The sequence below is a fragment of the Carcharodon carcharias genome, chromosome 13 (genome assembly GCF_017639515.1).
Source record: "Carcharodon carcharias isolate sCarCar2 chromosome 13, sCarCar2.pri, whole genome shotgun sequence".
NCBI classification, from domain to species: domain Eukaryota; kingdom Metazoa; phylum Chordata; class Chondrichthyes; order Lamniformes; family Lamnidae; genus Carcharodon; species Carcharodon carcharias.
In genome coordinates, this window is record NC_054479.1 from 116,430,404 (window position 1) to 116,448,672 (window position 18,269).

An 18,269-nucleotide genomic window follows, 5' to 3' on the forward strand; every position below is an offset into this window, starting at 1 on the left:
GCTTGATCCTGTTTAGTATGAGATCTGAGTTGTTCCAACAGATTAATTCAAATTAATTTTAACAGCCCCCACAACAGGCAGGAGAGGGTTGGAGGGTTAAGTTTGATCTGACGCTAACCTGCCATAAACATGTCTCCCACTGTTTTAACCTCAGTAGGATTAGAATCAGCCAAGTAACCCATCCTATGCAGATGGGTCAATAATTAGAAATTTAAAGAAAATAAGTACTTCACCAAAGAAACAGTTTGTAAGTCAGGAGTAGGAGGAATGCTTCACTCCAGCCCTTGAAGCAAACATGATTTCATACGATTGGACAATCGCTCCCCAATATCTCTTCACCATACCCAAAGCCCCCTGTAGTCACTTTTCCCATGCGATTGCTTCCCCTCCCCCCACCCCGAGAACACTTCCCAATCACTCCACCGCAATCACCCCACCACCCATGATCACTCTTGCCTCGTGATCGCACTTATCCTATGATCACTCTGACCCTGTGATCGGTCTTACCCCCAGATCGCTCTTAACCCCAGACCGTTCTTACCCCCAGATCGCTCTTACCCCATGATCACTCTTACCCCCAGATTGCTCTTTCCCCCAGTTCACCCTTGCCCCCAGATTGCTCTTATACCCCTTGATCGCTCTTACCCCTTGATTGCTGTTATCCGGGCAATCGCTCTTATCCACTGCAATCGCTCTTACCCCCATAAATGCCCTTAACTCCCATGATCGCTCTTATCCCATCCCCGATCACTCTTATCCCCTGTGATCACTCTTACCCCTGCACACACATGCTCTTACCCCCAACACAAATGCTCTTACCCCACTGATCACTCTTACACCCTGTAACCACTGTTAACCCCGATACTCTTGCCCACCCTTGAGATCACTCTTACCCCGTGATCATTTTATCCCCTGTGATCACTCTTACCCCCCCAGCAATCATTCTTTCCCCTGATCCCTGATCGGTCTTACCCTCCCTGATCACTTTCATCCCTTGTGATTGCTGTTACCCCCATGATCATTTTTACCCCCGTGATTGCTCTTGCTCCCAATCACTCTTATGTCCGTGATTGCTCTTACCCCCTAAATGCTCTTGCCCCTACCATTGCTCTTACCCTCCACCATCACTGTTATCACTCACCGTTGCTCTTACTCTGTGAATGCCATCTCACCTACAATTGCCCTTAAGCCCACCTATTGCTCTTATGCTCCCCAGTTGCTTTTATGCCTCATGATCACTTTTAACCCCCCCGATTGCTCTTACACCCAATTGCTCTTACCCCCGATCACTCTTACGCCCGATTGCTCTTACCCCTGACAATTGCTCTTATACCCCCGATCGCACTTATGCTGCCCAAACACTTATGCCTCTGATCACCCTTAACTCCTGATCACTCATCTCCCCGTGATCGCTCTTAACCCCCGATCGCTCTTACCCCCGAATCGTTTTTACTCCCGATCGCTCTTACCCTGAAATCATTCTTACTTACGATCATTCTTAACCCCACGATTGCTGTTACCCATCAATCACTCTTACCCCCCTTATAATTGTTCTTACGTCTGTGATCGCTTTTATCCCTCGTGATTGCTCTTATGCCTCCCCACAATCACTCTTACCCCTGATCGCTTTTACTCCCCAACCGATCTTACCCCTCACCCCGATCACTCCTACCTCCCCCGATCGCTCTTACCCCCTGATCGCTCGTACATCGCACAATTGCTCTTATAGTCTCCGATCACACTTATGTCTCCCAATCACTCTTACCCACCTGATCGCTCTTATGCCAACCAATCTTTCTTACTCCCCCTGATCTCTCTTAACCCCAATCGCTCTTACACCCAATCGGTCTTAACCCCTCCGATCGATCGTACTCCCGCGATCGCTGTTACCCACCGATCCCTCTTAACCCCTTTATGATTGCTCTTAACTCTGTGGTTGCTTTTATCTCCATGATCGCTCTTACGCCCCCACCACCACACAATCACTCTTACTCCTGATCGCTCTTGCTCCCCAATCAGTCTTAACCACCCCCCCACCCCAACCCCGGATCGGTCTTAGCCCTGCAATCACTCTTATTCCCCGCTATCACTCCTAACCTGGATCGCTCTTACCCCCAATCGCTCTTACCCCCCACAATCACTCCTACACCCCCCGACCACTCTTACAACACCCGATCAGTCTTAACGCCCGATCACTCTTACCACCCTTTGTGATAGTTCTTACCTCTGTGATTGTTTTTATCCCCCAAGATTGCTCTTACACCTCCCCACAATTAATCTTACCCCCGATCACTCTTACCCCCCTCCCCCCGATTGCTCTTATACCCCCGATCATTCTTACTCCCTGATCAGTCTTACCCCACCCTCCCAATCGGTCTTAATGCCCCTGACCGGTCTTAACCCCCTCGAATGCTCTTAACTCCCTGATTGTCTTTACCCTCCCCGATTGCTCTTACCCCCACGATCACTGTTACCCATCAATCACGCTTACCCCCCTTGTGATTGCTCTTACCTCTGTGATCGCTTTTATCCCCATGATCGCTCTTACCCCACCCCCCCCCCAACAATCACTCTTACCCCTGATTGCTTTTACTCCCTGATCAGTCCTACCACCATGGGAGCAGTCTTAACCTCCCCCCTCCGATTGCTCTTGCCACCCATCACTCTTATATCCCCGAGTGCTCTTAACTCCCGATCTTAACCACACTTACCCCACCTCCCGATCAATCTTATGCCACCCGATCGCTCTTACCCCCGATTGCTCTTGCCCCCTGATAGCTCTTACCCTGATCGCTCTTATCCCCTTCGATTGCTCTTACCCCCTTGATCATTCTTGCCCCTGCAATCGCTTAGCCCCCACAATCACTCTTACCCCCTGCGATCGCTCTTACCTTCCTGCAATTGCTCTTGTCCCCAGTGATCGTTATTACTCCCGCTATTGCTCTCGACCCACCACCCTCTCCTGCCCCAACCACATTACCCCCTTCAATCCAAGCACCATCCCCAGTCTTCTCAATCACTGGGAACTGTTACCTTTTTTACCCAGCAGCCTGCCAGCGTTTGAATGTGGCCAGCTGCCAGGTGGGAAATGGAATAAAATTTTCTAATTATGACTTGCCATTAAATTCAGCAGGACGTCCATAATCTCAGCATTCCCCTGGGCTCCCAGATAGGTGCCACACACTGCGGTTCTGTTGTAAGGACAATGTAATCGAAGGGTTTAACTGCACCAGTTTATAAACCAAGAAAACACACTGAAAATAATTTAAGAACTTAAGTTTAGAATGTGTTAAAACCTTGGAATGTAATCAGACTCCACACCTCAGTCAGGCAATGTACTTGTTTTCCATTGAGAGGGCAGTAGTTTATTTTTCCTTATTAAACCTATTTCCACTGCTTGATACAAAGTGTTGCTGTCTGAGTTTTCGACGGGAGCCTCAGTCTATCATGCTGAGGCCGTGCACGCTTGGCTGTTGTGTGAACTTCAAGCGGATGTCGCCAACGCTGGGAAATATATTCATCTGCTAAAGACATTTCAGAAACGTTTGTTACAGAATAAACTCTAAATCCTTACACACGACATTTATTTCAAAATGCTCCCCCTGTGCTGATATGGACAGCCTAGCCCAAGTGTAAGGCTCTGAGGCCGGGATTATCGGCGTCCAATCAGGCAGGCCTGCTCGGCGGCCTAATCGGAAAATCTCGCGAGAAGGCCCTAGTCATGTTTCCCGACGACATAAATCCAGGACATGACTGTCACCTCTCCCCCCTCTGTCAATGGCAGGCCTCATTTCCTGCTATTAAACATCGGGAATTTTAATAATAATTTTAATAAATTTGCATCTCATTATTGTGGCCACACACCCCCGCCCCCCCCCCCATAATTTAACTCCCACATTGGCGTGACTTCAGAATGGCATGATTTACAATTGCCTTTAAAAGGCGTGTACCTGGCAACCTGAACTTCAAGGGGAACGCAGGGGTGGGTGCACACAACTTTGTGCAGCACTCACTAGGATGCCCCGCAGGAATTCAAGGAAGTGGCGATATGGATTCAGGGGGTTGTGGTGTCGCAGGCAAGTCTCTAAAGTAGCTTCTACCCGGCTGGCTTTCAATGTGGTGTCTGGGCAAGGGCTCCAGTGCAGGGAAGGCCAGGCAGGAGGCAAGGCAGCACAGACCAAAGGAAGTACACACTCCCTACGTACATCTTGGCATTAATATGAATACTACTAGTGATCGGTGGCACTGATATGCCATGGTTATTTTTCCTTTCAGCAGCCATGGACCCTGCGCAATCAAATAGATATTGAAATTGTAGTCGGAATACCTAGAACATACAACCTCAAATATCTATTAGTATCTAACATTGCCATGTTTTCACATTCAAAGATAATAACTTTCAATTAGCATCAGAAGTAAAATACTATACTAGGAAAATCCTGAAAATATTCCATGTGGAACCCAATTGAAGGCAAGAGTCCTTAACTTTTTTCATGAACTGTATTAGTTTACCCCTTTCTGAAATATTTTGACTGCCACTTATGTGGCACTGCAACACTTGCACAACCCTAGCATTATCGGCACCTGTAGTAGGCCAAAGGTCTACTACGTTACAAAAATATAAAATATCATTGCCATATTGTGTTAAAGGAGTTTGCTTGGGGGCAGCTTCTCTTTAAGCAACATGTACGAAAATTCACAATTAATCAAGGGAACAAAATGCATCACTGCGATTTTAGTCATTACACAGCGTGGTATCACACGTTGTAATGCCAGTGGCATTTAGTGACATTACAAAAGCAGTAAATTCCATCCACTCTATAAAATCATTGGTAATCAATAATGATCCATTTTTAAATATTATTGAATATACCACCAGTTAAGCATTTGGGAGAGGAGGATCAAATATGGATCAACAGCAGATATTACAGACATATGACAGATAGCATTTTTTCTTGTGTTTACACAATAGCAATACAGTAGATCACAGGAGGAGTAAGGTACTAACTGTGTTACGATGTGTGACTTACACTAACAGATGCCAAAGTCTGTATATTGAGCATTGCCCTGTTGTGCCAGAGACATGCTGGGTAAATGGAGGGCTTGCCTGCAGTTCTGTTTATTTAATATTTTGGCATGGCAGTGGGTCGATACCACCTGCCACCAGCTGAAGCCGGTGTATAATGAAGCCTGTATATAATGCATTCTTCAGCTCTAAAATAACAGGCCTGGCCATCTTGTATGTACTAGTATGCACATAAATGTTGGCAATGTTCGTAGAATAAATAAAACTATTTCCTTAATAAATGGCTATAAAAGGAGACACAATAGACCACTTGTAATGCAGTTTACTGGTTGGGCTTATAAAAGTCTTGCTGTTGGTAATTCATCAGGATTAGCAGTCTTTAGAATATTACCTGGATTAATTACAGGGTAAGCTCTTTAAGGGGATATGGTCATAAAAATATCTCCAACCTGCTGCTTCAAAAGTACTATAACACTTTTAATAAAGGAGAATTTAATGTAAAAGTTCAATGAAATGTTAGAGTTGTCACTGGGACAAGTGTTTTTAAGTATTTCCTCACCATTACTGGCATTGTAGTTCATTTGTGCAGCGCAATATAATATATACATAATTCTGAAAATGTGGAATCCCTTAATGGGTTAATGTGGGCTTCATTTACTGGCTGATTGCTTCAGTTGATGATAGTCCAATAAATGATTAAGTTAAATATTAAAGGATTCTGCAATGCTTGATCTTGGAGTTACAATGGCTTTGTGAGTGCCATTTAATTGGCGTGCTATGTGTCTGCTGCCCCCACACAGGAATGCTGGCACAGACTGGCAGATTCAAAGAGACATATTAGCATCGCAACTGGAATAGGACTAATGCCTGCTTTCTGGCACTGGAATAAGCATGATCACTTAGAATTACAGCTTTATCGCATTAACTTCAATTTCTCTGGTTCTGTTTTTTTCAAGCAGTACATGACCCAGCAAGGTTGAAGACTAACTTCCTTCAATACAAAATTAAATTGCTGCTGGTGACTAACTAATACTGAAAGCTACAGTTTTTGAACAGATCTTGTTCTGGTCCAATGCAGACTCCTCGTTTAATAATCTACTTAAGCTTGGGCGACTTTCTGATGAATGATGTCATTGAATATTTTTGACCATAGTAAGGAAAGCAGTAAACAGTGGGAAGTGAAACAATAGGATACAGTGGGCTAAAAGCTGCTGGAGCTATTACATATGGCTGAATGTGAGGTAAGGTAATCTGTTTTGAAATTGCAGTAGAGGTTGATTTGTTATCCCAGTAAATTTTTCTCATTTTATACTACTCTTGGCTTTGGCTCAGAAGTTAAACAGACGTTTTTCTGTATCTTAACACAGTGAGAGCTTCTCTCTGTTGTTCCATTTCACTGTTTAGCCAACTTAAATCTGACTTGGAGGCACATACTGTTGTTAAAGATTGCAATACTACCTAGCAACCAAGAACATTAGGAGCTGAGGAAACCCTAGCCAGTTTAGGAAACTTATGAACCACTGCATTTCCAACAAGCTTTCGAAAGAGGAAAGTATTTTGGACTGATGTTATGACTTACTCTTCTGTAGTTTCACACACACTGGAGTGCTGTCCAGTTCAGTTGCCGGTTCTTGCAACCTCCACTCGGATCTTCCTGCACAGTCATTGTGAGTTTGAGGTCATCAGATTGATCTGGACAATTTAGGAAGCAATTCTTGTCATGAGTAAATGTTTCCCTGCTCTTGGAGAAATTTGTCAGCTGGTGGTAGAAGAGTTTAAATAGTGGGAGTGCACTGTGTTTGTGAGGATATCTATTCCCCAAAAGCTACTTTAATCCAAGGACACGTGGAATATCCAGGTACTGACTGACTATATATACTTAATGGGGCTAATTCACTAATGATAAAACAAACTAGTGACTGGGAGAAAGAGAAATAGATAAAAATCATGCAGCAGCTTAAAAATCAGTCTGAATTTATCCTGCTCACTCATATTTCTTTGTTCTTTAATTCCTAAGTAGATGTGATATAGATGCCATTGGATTAATGTACAGGGTTTATGACAATCAAAGTTTGGATTCTTGCTCATGCAAGGTTGGATTTATTGTTGTTAATGAGTGGATGGAGAGATTCAACAGTTCTCCTGAGTTTTGCTGTTTGAAATTTATATCAGGTTAAACCACATGGAATATAATTTCGCTGCTCGAAGAGGGGACTTTTCATTCACTTCTGGCAGAGGTTTAAATTATTATAACTGAAAATGAAAATGAAAATGTTCTGGGCTAAAGGCAAAGGATTCAAAGGTTGTTGATTGATACAAAATATTTATTTTTTGCCTGAATGTTGGAATTTTAATATATAACCACTCTTTTAGGAAAATTGGTTGTTGTTAATTTATATCTCACAGAATAATTTATGTTTGTTTACTGGCTAAAAGATGAAATTATTTAACCAGTGTTAAACCAGCTATTTCTGTTGGTTAATGCTGTGAAACACTTTGCCATGATTAACAGGCAACAATTAAGGGATAAGAGGCCAGGAAATGACTGACCTTTTAAAATAGAAGTCATCAAGTTGTAAGTGTACGAGGAATCTTAGCCCCTGAATATATGTGAGCAGGTGGGGCAGCTGGATTCTCCATCTGTATGCCACGAGTAGCTCAGAATGTTGCTGTTTAAGTTCCTTCAAAACTTGGTGCATTTCTTTTGAGGGAACACTTGCAGACTGTTCTGCGGTGATATGTGATGAGGTGGCCACACTTTCTCTAATTTGAAAAACATTTTAAAATCATTCTGAGTCCAGTTGTGCTCAGTGAGTCATACTCAGTGGAGACTGCGTTTCCAGAAAATATTTCAGAGTATAAAGAAAATGACTAATGTATGTCGAATGAGTGTAACACAGCACAAAGGAAGGAGGAACAGGGGTTTCAGGATATATAAATAAATTGAGTACAAATTGCTCAGTCCTTTGAATGCAGATATTATAACACAGAGAGTTCCTCTTGATGAAACTGTACAGACGTGCTAAAAGAAAGCTACAGAAAAACTTTGCATAAATGAGTACAAGATGACAAAGTAAAAGTTGTGATAAATGCATGCTTTGTTTTTAGGTTTGTAGCTTTTGCAGTTTAAAATGTAGTTATGATTAATGTTGTGACAGTTCCTGGCACTGGCAATGGTTTGATGGGTGTAACTCTATATACACACTCACACATAAAACATAAGTGTTGCTGCATTATTAGTAAGAAATTAAAGGGACATAGATGGGGCATTGTCTCAAATTGTTTTTCAGATTGCATTTCAAATCTTTTATCTAGGAGAAGAAAAAAAATTAGTATTTTCGAACTTAGTGCTTGATGCTAAAGGTACCATAGGCATTATAGTAGGCCTACTAAACTGTTGTTCAGCTGAGCTGTGTAGTCATCTGCATTTAACATGGGGTACAACACTGTAACACTAAATGGTGTGGGTCTTAGCCATTAAGGATAAAAAGAGGTGATGGGGGAGCCTGTGAATCAGTGCAAAAGATAAGGCTAAAGCATTTGTAACCAACTTCAGCCAGATGTACTGAGTGGATGATACATCTTGGCCTCCTCCTGAGGTTCTCCAACATCGCAGATGCCAGTCTTCAGCCAATTCAATTCACTCCATTTGATATCAAGAAGCAATTGAATGCACTGGACACAACAAAGACTAAGGGCCCTGAAAACATCCCTACTAGTACTGATGCCATGCTCCATAACTAGCCAGGCCCATAACTATGCTGTTCCAGTATAGCTACAACACTGGCATCTATCCAACAATATGGACAATTTCCCAGGTATGCCCTGTTCACAATAAGCAGGACATATGCAATCTGGCCAATTACTACCCCTTCAGTCTACTCGCAATCAAGCAAAGCGATGGAGGATGTACTTGAAAGTATTATCAAGGTGCACTTACTCACCAATAACCTGCTGACTGATGTTCATTTTGAGTTTCGTCAGGGTCATTCAGCTCCTGAGCTCATTACAGACAAACATGGGCAAAAGAAGCTGAAATCCAGGGGAAAGATGAGAATGACATCAAGGCAGCATTTGATTGAGTTTGATACCAAGGAGAGCCCTAGCAAAATTAAGGCAATGGGAATCAGGGGGAAACTCTCCACTGGTTGAAGTCATACCTAGCACAAAAGAAGATGGTTGTGATTGATGGAGGTCAATCATCTAACTCCCAGGACATCACTGCAAAAGTTCCTCAGTGTAAAGTCCTAGGCCCAACCATCTTCAGCTGCTTCATCAATGACCTTCTCTCCATCATAATGTCAGAAGTGGGGATGTTGGCTGATGATTGCAAAGTTGTCAGTTTCATTTGCAATCCTCAGATACTGAAACAGCCTGTGCCCAGATGCAACAAGACCTGGACTATATCCAGTCTTGGGCTGATAAGTGGCAAGTAACATTTGCGCTGCACAAGTGTCAGGCAATGATTATCTTCAAGGGAGGATTTAAACATCTCCCTTTGACATTGAATGACATTACTATTGCTGAACCCCCAGCATCAACAAAAACTTGACTGGACCAGCCATATAAATACTGTTGTTACAAGAGCAGGATAGAGGGTGAGAATTCTGTAGCAAATAGCTCACCTCCTGATTCCTTAAAGACTGTTCACCATCTAAAAGGCACAAGTCAGAAGTGTTGTGGAATACTCTCCACTTGCCTGGATGAGTGCAGCTCCAACAGCACTCAAGATGTTCAACATCATATACAGGACAAAGCATCCTGCTTGATCGGCACCCCATCCGTCACTGGAAACACGCACTCCTTCCACCACCTGCACACAGTGTACCATCTATAAGATTCTCTGCAGCAACTCAGCAATCCTCCTTCGACAGCACCTTCCAAACCTGCAACCTCTACCATCTAGGAGGACAAGGGCAGCAGATACATGGGAACACCAGCACTTGCAAGTTCTCCTCCAACCCACAAACCATCCTGACTTGGAACTATATTGCTGTTCCTTCATTATTGCTGGGTCAAAAACCTGGAACTTTCTTCCTAACAGCACTGTGGGTGTCCATACACCATGTGGATTTCATCAGTTGAAGAAAACAGACAGCTCATCACCACCTTCTTAAGGGAAATTAGGGATGGAGAATTAATGCTGGCCTTGCCAGTGATGCTCACACACTTGAAGGAAACAAAACAATGTCCAACAGTCTTTTCAGTAAACTTCCCCCTACCCTTGCAATTGTTCTGCTCTCTTCCCAATCAACATCCCACCCCCCTCTCCAGACTAACCACCATCTGACCCCTCTCTGATCACCAGCACCCCCCCCATTCTCCCCCACCCCCACCTTACTCAACACAATTGGGACCACCTCCAAGACCATCAAACAACCTATCCAACTGTGACTGGAACCCCTCCGCCAACAACCATAGGATCCTCTCATGAGGATCTTTCTGGGTGGAATTTTACGCCAGTGGGATTTTACCATCCCACCAAGTCAATGGACATTTGAACGGCTCGCCACATTTTAAGGCCCCACCCCCGCCATGATGTGGCCGTAAAATTCCAGTCCCAACTCCTCCAATACCTCTATTTGCTCTCATAGGCTTCGGCCTTGTCAAGCGGGCTTCTGGCTTGAAAGTCTGTAAATCAGGCTGACTATGGGTCAGAACCCCACTTAAAACAGGCCTGTAGTTACGTCCTGCAGGACATTCAGGAAATATGTTCTTCCGAATTTCCTAACCTCAAAAGAACCACCTCCCACAGAACTTGCCTCCAGGCCATGGTGTCAGGTATTCTGAATCAGTTCAAAGTGAACAATTGATATCCCTTCACTTTGACAGAAATAACACAATTGGAAGTTAAGCTCACTGTCTGAAATAATCAAAAGAAAGACACTTTTTAAGTGGTATCACCTGAATTTCTGCTCCCAGGAGATACATAACAGTTTTGAAAGCATGTCCTTGAGGAATTCATCCCACCTTCACTGTACCAATTTGTCATCAGTGATGCATGAGTATGAGGTTTTTCAATCATCAACATTTAACAATCTGCTATGCACTAGCTGTAGTGTTATAGCAACTATTGTATATGTGGGACTATTTTTTTCAAGTTGAATCTGTACAGTGCTAGACTAGCAAGATTATCCTTCAGGTCCTACACACATCACACTGCCCATATAGAAACCCGGCTGTACAATGGAAATATAAGTATTCATTAAAGAGCGGATATTCAGATTGGTGGTACTTTGGGTGAGACTCTGGTGTGTGGAGAATGGGAACTTTAATGTTCACCATGACCTGTTGCAAATTCTCTCCCTGTTGTCCATTTGATTTGTGTTTATCCTATTGGGAGCCGAATTTTGGCAATATCCTGCATGATAATGAGGTTTTTAGCAAATTAATAATGTAACCGTTTAGGTGAAGGATACTGTCTGATGGTACTTGCAGTAATTCTGAGCAGGCATTGAAAAGAAGCCACTTGGTAAGTCACAATTTAAACAGATGTCTTTTTTCACTAATATTTATGTAAAGTAAATAGAGGCAGAATCACAGCCATTGTCATAGAAAACCTTACTGTAAAGAAACAGTTTATAGAAGTTCATTAGTACTGAAAAGTCCTTAAGTAAGACAAATGTGAAGTGAAATGCTTCTCACTAAAGCATCGCTCATTCTATTTCATGGTAGGTCATAGTATCTAACTGGAAGCTATCAAGCCCAGTACCCCTTGCTAAGTCGCGATTATCTTTATGCTGAGGGTTGCTTCAAAGCAACATAATTACATTTTTTTAAAGTAACTATTACTAAATTAAAGGAGATCAGCAATTGCCAAAGCTGGATTATTTGCACTTGCCATGATGCCATCAAATCTATATGCAGATCTGTCACACCTACCTGACAATGACTGAGTAATTGCCTCCATTGTGTTGACATTGAACCACATGTCAATTTATTCCATCTGTTGCCTGGTCTGTGCAACATTTTGGCTCTTCCTCCTTTAAATCTAATAAAGGAATTATCAATATTATCAGCCAAAAGTGCTACCAGCAGGTGTATGAATCAAGTGACTGATTCAATTGAGCCAGCTTTTTAATCTCCTTCAACAAGCAGAAGGATAATGCAACCTCCTGATAACATGACTGTGCTGCTGTTCTCAAAATCCAGTGGATCTTTGGTTGTTAACAGCTTCCTTCTCCTCTTCTGCCTGCATCAATTGTTTTGCCTCACCTATACCCTGCTAGTCACTAAGTATTACCGCCTTGAGTTTACTAACTGCATTCCCTGGGATTGTGCAGGACTGTGGGTTCTTGCAAATATTAGTGAGAGGGCGCAGTATTGTGTCAAGTGTTGCCTTGCCCTTGCTTTCCAAAGAGACTGCTGTTTCCCACTTAAAATGATAGAAAAATGACAGCTATGTCCAACCAGCAACCTTAAACAGAGCTTGCATCATAAGATAATCACTGCATGAGCTGCTTATATTGCTGTGCATGTGGGAGTGAGTGTCCGTAGCTTGAGAGGATCTGCAGTTTCGTCTTTTCTTACTCGCTTCATTCTGTTGTCTCGCACAACATTATCTAGGGTGACTTCTTCAAAAATTGTCAAAGGCTTGAATCTTGCTCCTGTTCATGTTTGTCCCGCTGTGCTAAGGACAACCTTGCACTTTAAGTAGACCAATAATATTGCCACCATTGTAAATTGAAGCACCAAGTACACAGTGATTGCCATGGGCCCATGCAGCAGCGAATACTGGGTTTTTCAACACATTATGCAGCCAAGTTGTGTTACTGTGCTGCTATATGTGAAGCCTTTCGGAGATATCATTGACATGAAGTGTGGCTCACCAAACTGTAACTTACAGCTGTAATGTGTGCCTTATGTATATGCATAGACAAAAGTGGAAGAGATCTCATTGAGTGGGGACTTGACATGGGCTATAATAAACATGCAACATGTTGCAGGATAACATTGAACAGCATTGATTTGCCAGACATATATTTGGTAAATAATACTGTTGGTGGGGTAGGCTAACCTTGGTTAGTTCTCACTGTAGGCCCCATGTGGGCCAGACATTTGCCTACATTTATGTTGTAATAAGGGATATCAGCATGACATCACTAGAAGTGTCATGTGATTCAGTCTTGGTTTCTCTTTTCCTTTGAGTAGAACACAGGCCCACAGCTCTGAATGTCTCCAAGCTATACGACTATGTAAGACTGTTCTCATATGCCTTTAATAAATAAACCCCACAACATGTTTACCCAATCTATTATTATTGATGCCTTATATCTTATGCAACAAATAAGCCCAAGGACTTATATCACGACAGTTTATTAGATTACATTGAATTCATCAGCCATGAGGCATTCCATAATTTTTTTCCCTAAATACAGGTCGAGTATCCTTTATCTGTAAATCTGAAAACCAGAAGCATCCAAAAACAGCACCTTTTTGAATCTCATTGCCTTTAGTTAGTCTGCACTGTTAACCTTGCAATTTTTGTGCTGAAAATGTCGGAAAGAAACTTATTACAGGAACCCTGTATTCATTATTCAATGATATATCTTACTTTCCTAGCCATTTTATTTACTTTAGACTATAGCTAGCCTAGGCTTAGGCTCTTGTAATGAGAGTTTATGTGTGGCATCCATAAACCAAAATTATCTGAATTATCTAAATTATCGGCCCTAAGGTTTTCAGATAAAGGATACTAGATAGACTCATAGACGCTTACAGCACAGAATGAGGCCGTTCAGCCCATCTTGTCTGCGCCAGTCAACAAATATCTGACAACACTAATCCCATTTTCCAGCCCTTGGCCCCTAGCCCTGGAGGCAATGGCAACACAAGTGAATATCTAAATATTTCTTAAATGTTATGAGAGTTTTTAACTCAACCATCCTTTCAGGCAATGAGTTCCAGACCCCCACCACCCGCTGGGTGAAAAAATTCCTTAGCCTTCTACCTCTTATCTTAAACCTATGCCCCCTGGTTATTGACCCCTCTAGGAAAAAGTGCTTTCCTATCCACCCTATTGCTGCCCCTTCTAATCTTATACACCTCTAACAGGTCCCCTCTCAACCTTCACTGCCCCAAGGAAAACAACCCCAATCTACCCAATCTTTCCACATAGCTCAGATCCTGCAGCCCAGGCAACATCCTGGCGAATCTCCTCTGCACCCTCTCCTTCCTATAATGTGGTGACCAGAACTGCATGCAGTACTCCAGCTGTGGCCTAACCAGTGTTTTATACAGTTCCAGCATAATCTCCCTGCTCTTGTATTCTACGCCTCGGCTGATAAAGGCAAGTATCCCATATGCCTTCTTAACTATCTCTATCTACCTGCCCTGCTACCTTCAGGGATCAGTGGAAATGCATACCAAGGTCTCTTTGACCTTCAGTACTTTCCAGGGTTCTACAATTCATAGTGTAACCCCTTGCCTTGTTAGCCCTCCCCAAGTGCATTACCTCACAATTTTACGGGTAGAATTCCATTTGCCACTGCTCTGCCCACCTAACCAGTTCATTGATATCCTCCTGCAGTTTATGGTTATCCTCCGCAATATTTACCACCCTACCAATTTTTGTGTCATCCGCAAACTTCTTGATCATACCCTCTACATTTAAGTCCAAATCATTTATGTACACCACAAAGAGCAAAGGCTCCAGCACCAAGTCCTGTGGAACCCCATTGGAAACAGACTTCCAGTCACAGAAACATCCTTCTACCATCATCCCTTGCTTCCTGCCTCTCAGCCAATTTTGGATCCAACGTGTTACTTTGCCTTGAACAGCCCTGCCTGACACCAGGTTTGATTGGAAAGCTTTTCCAATCCTATCCATTGATTGAAACTGTGCTACTGATGTTTGCGAAGAGTAGTTGGATCTAATTATGAATTCCCTCTCCAAACCTGATTTTGGAGAACGTGTCCATCATGTAGATGTGCAATTTTCTGCCAAAGACCTTCTCCTGGTCCAAGCTGATCAGGCAGGAGTCCACCCACTATTCCACACATGGGAAATTGTACCCCTGAGTAGTACAAGGCTGTCAGTGATCTTCCTACTGGGTACAGCGCAGGTCTAGTCTGGGTGGATCATCAATTCCAAAACAGACTTGGCTCAATTGGCAATGACTTTGGAGGGAATTTTATAGTCCATGTTAAGTAGTGAAAAGGTTCACCAGTTTCTGATTTCCTCCCTTTTCCCCCTTTCACTTGTAGATGAGGGTGATGATGCCTTTCTTCATGGATTCTGGCATGTTGCCAGTTAGAAGCATATACTCTCAAACACCTGCCACAGGCGCGGGCTGACCCTGTTTCAGAGAGTCGAATGCAACTCAGCTGGTAAGCCGTCACTACCGGGAGTACACTCATCTCAAGTAACTTGACAGCCTTAGCTCATCCAGAATTAATGGTTTGCCCAGACTCTCCCAGGTGCTGTCATCGGAGACCTCCATGATAGAGGGCAGGAAAGACTGGGAGACTATGTTGTCTGTGGACTCCATGGCATAGTGTCCAGCATAAAAGGATTTGCTGATCCTTAGTATGTCAGGCTGCGGTGATGGGCGGAATCTTCTGCTCTCTCTGGTGGCAAGCTTGGAGGTTGGGAAGGGCATTTAATTAGAGGGGATGGTGGCGTGCCTGAATCCTGCAATCTTCCTGCCTCTGCCAGAATTAAGTTCTGGGTGGGAAGGCCCATGGTTGACCTTCCCACCCACTACCAATTGAGGCCCTTAAGTGGCCAATTAATGACCATTTAAAGGCCTCATCCCACCGCCACTGGGATTAACCCAGCTGCAAGCGAGCCTGTTGCAAGCAGCGTGCATGACAGGTGAAACTGTGTGGCCAGCGTGTCATCTTCAGGGGCGGGGCCCTTGATCAAAGGTGTTCAGTGCCTGATCGAAGGACTGGACATTGAGAATGGGGGTGGGGGGGGGGTCTGCTGAGAGCAATCCCTGCCCTTGCTGCTGACCCCACTGCTGAAACATCCCCCCACCACATTACTTCTGTGTGGCCTGGGTCGCTCTACAATCCTGGGACTCCTGCCCTTCCAACAGCAGCCAAGGCCTCCCCAGTGGCACCGCTGAGCACGAGAGCTGAAGGCAGCCCTCGGTAGATGAAACTTCCACCCCACCAGCGTCTTTATTCCAGGGTAAGGCTCGCTGCTGGCCTCGCCACCACCTGATTGGTTTGTGTTAGGAGGCCAATCCAAAATAAGAGACAGCGTGGGTCCCTCGCCAGCTATCCAGCCGGCAAGCGAACCCCGGCGCCTCAATAACATTCCACCCAATTTTACCAAGCTATCTCCTTCCTTCAGCCTGCTGAACACAGAGCTCTCTCTGTGTATCTTTTGGAAGAAGAAATGTGAGCACATCTCATCCTGCTCCAAGGACGGACTCTGGACCGGAAGATGAATGTGTGACCTCTGGGTTGTGTGTCCTGTACCATAAACAGTAGGCTATGGTACACTCGTTAGTGCAGCTGCTGAAATGCAGACTTCTATTCCTTTATAATCACATATCTTGCTTTTGCTTTAAAGGAGCTGTTGCTTTACCCCAGTGATCCCTGTGCTGCTCATGTATAAGGCTTTGTATCTCTGTGAAGCAAAGGGTGGTCGGGAGTGGATAAAAACAGTCACTGCCTGCTATATGTTCAGAAACACACACAGTACAGTAATATCCTGTTATATTATAATTACCAACAATATATTTCAGCAATGAGGATGCCATCTGATTATTATTTACAAGCAGCACATCATGTTTTGTTAATCATGCATGTGGGGTTAGCTGCAGGATTTGCGAAACGGGCAGTTGTGCAGATCTCACTGTGCTTAATGTAATTGGAGACCTACAGTTTGCTTTGGGTCCCTCCCCAATCAGACAGCGCCTTGACTGCAGCCTTGTTATTTGCTCTGACAGTGAGGAGCATGAGCGTATGTTTCAGCTGTCACAGGGATCTTAAGGAACAGTTTGAGGAAAACCCTTTATATATTGGTGGGGAGTGAGAAGACAATGAGCTTCCCAACGAAGTGTTAAACAAACCATGTCATGGCCAATTGTTTAGTGTTGAACTGATTAACTACAAATCAACCAGTCCTCAGTCATTCAAAACAGTTTGCTGCAGAATACTCCTCTGACTGATTATAGGTAGGTACTGATTCAATATTGTTTTGTGATTTAGAAATGTGTATGTGGAAAAAAGCATGTGTCATTGATGTGCTCCAGATAAGGAAATTTGCAAAAACGAGTTTGACTATTTAGTAATATTAAATGAGGATTGTAGAATGTAAACTAAATAATAGTTCATATTTAACTATCATCAGCACTTTTACTTGTAACTCAGATTATTTAGATAATAGTACGAATCAGTATTCTTTGTGTCTTTGGTTGTATTTATGTCATAGAAACTAGACATGAGATTGGAAGTTCTATGACAATGCACACATTATGATATCATGTAGAATAAATTTGATATCTGATTCATATAATATTTAGAATAGATTGTTGAAATTTATTATAATGTTGTAACTAATTCTTCAGGTGTGGATATTTGATCACTGATATGTTACAAAACCTTTGTAGTGCTTCACAAATATTACAAGCCTCTGCATAGCACAGTGTACTTTTCAGATGCACATACACATTATAGTAATCTGCGGTGGTGTAATTTTGTCATCTTGCAATCTCTAGTGGTTAGCATTACTGAATGGCAGAGAATGTCATCATTCGGAATTCTGTGTCAGCTTCATTTGGCTTTGCACAGGAACAGTCATTGGGCATTCACAACTGAAAGACTGTCAGTTTTGATTTGTTTTTGCAATGTAAAGTCCCAGTCTTATTTCCAAACGATTTAGGTTTTTGAAACAAAAATCTCTATTTTGTCTTTTCTATAATTTTATGTTTTAAGATATTGATATGGAGAGATTAATTAATACTTTTGCAGTAAGATATAATTACAATACGCATGTGCTTTAACCATTTTAATTATGTGTAATTGTGCTAATTGACAATACCAATTTGATATGCTATGTATATCTGATGGTATATAGGTAATTTATGCCAGTTGTATATTGAATTTTGTGCTATATTTGTAGCTGGTGATACAACAGTTCTAATTCGACATGGTGACATCATAAATATTGCAAGCAAAGATTGTGTCAAGGACATTAAATTATTGCTTTCAAGTTCTTGCCTGATATTGGTTTGTATGATGTGCAGTCTTCTGTTCATTTTTCCTTGAGTTGTTAGGTGACAAGCAC

General features: G+C 42.9%; 1 protein-coding gene across 4 annotated transcripts in view; it reads left to right on the top strand.

Annotated features, from left to right (window-relative positions):
• The first annotated feature begins 5,997 nt into the window (after positions 1 to 5,997).
• sema3c (sema domain, immunoglobulin domain (Ig), short basic domain, secreted, (semaphorin) 3C) overlaps positions 5,998 to 18,269 on the top strand; it is a 163,827-nt gene continuing 151,555 nt past the window's right edge. The window contains exon 1 of one of the 4 annotated variants that reach the window (XM_041202650.1): positions 5,998 to 6,267. The gene's annotated coding sequence lies outside the window, so the exon portion shown is untranslated. Of the gene's footprint in view, positions 6,268 to 6,626; positions 6,694 to 6,788; positions 6,885 to 16,908; positions 17,158 to 18,269 lie in introns of those variants that run through there. The other 3 variants (XM_041202653.1, XM_041202652.1, XM_041202651.1) reach the window with 3 other exon arrangements.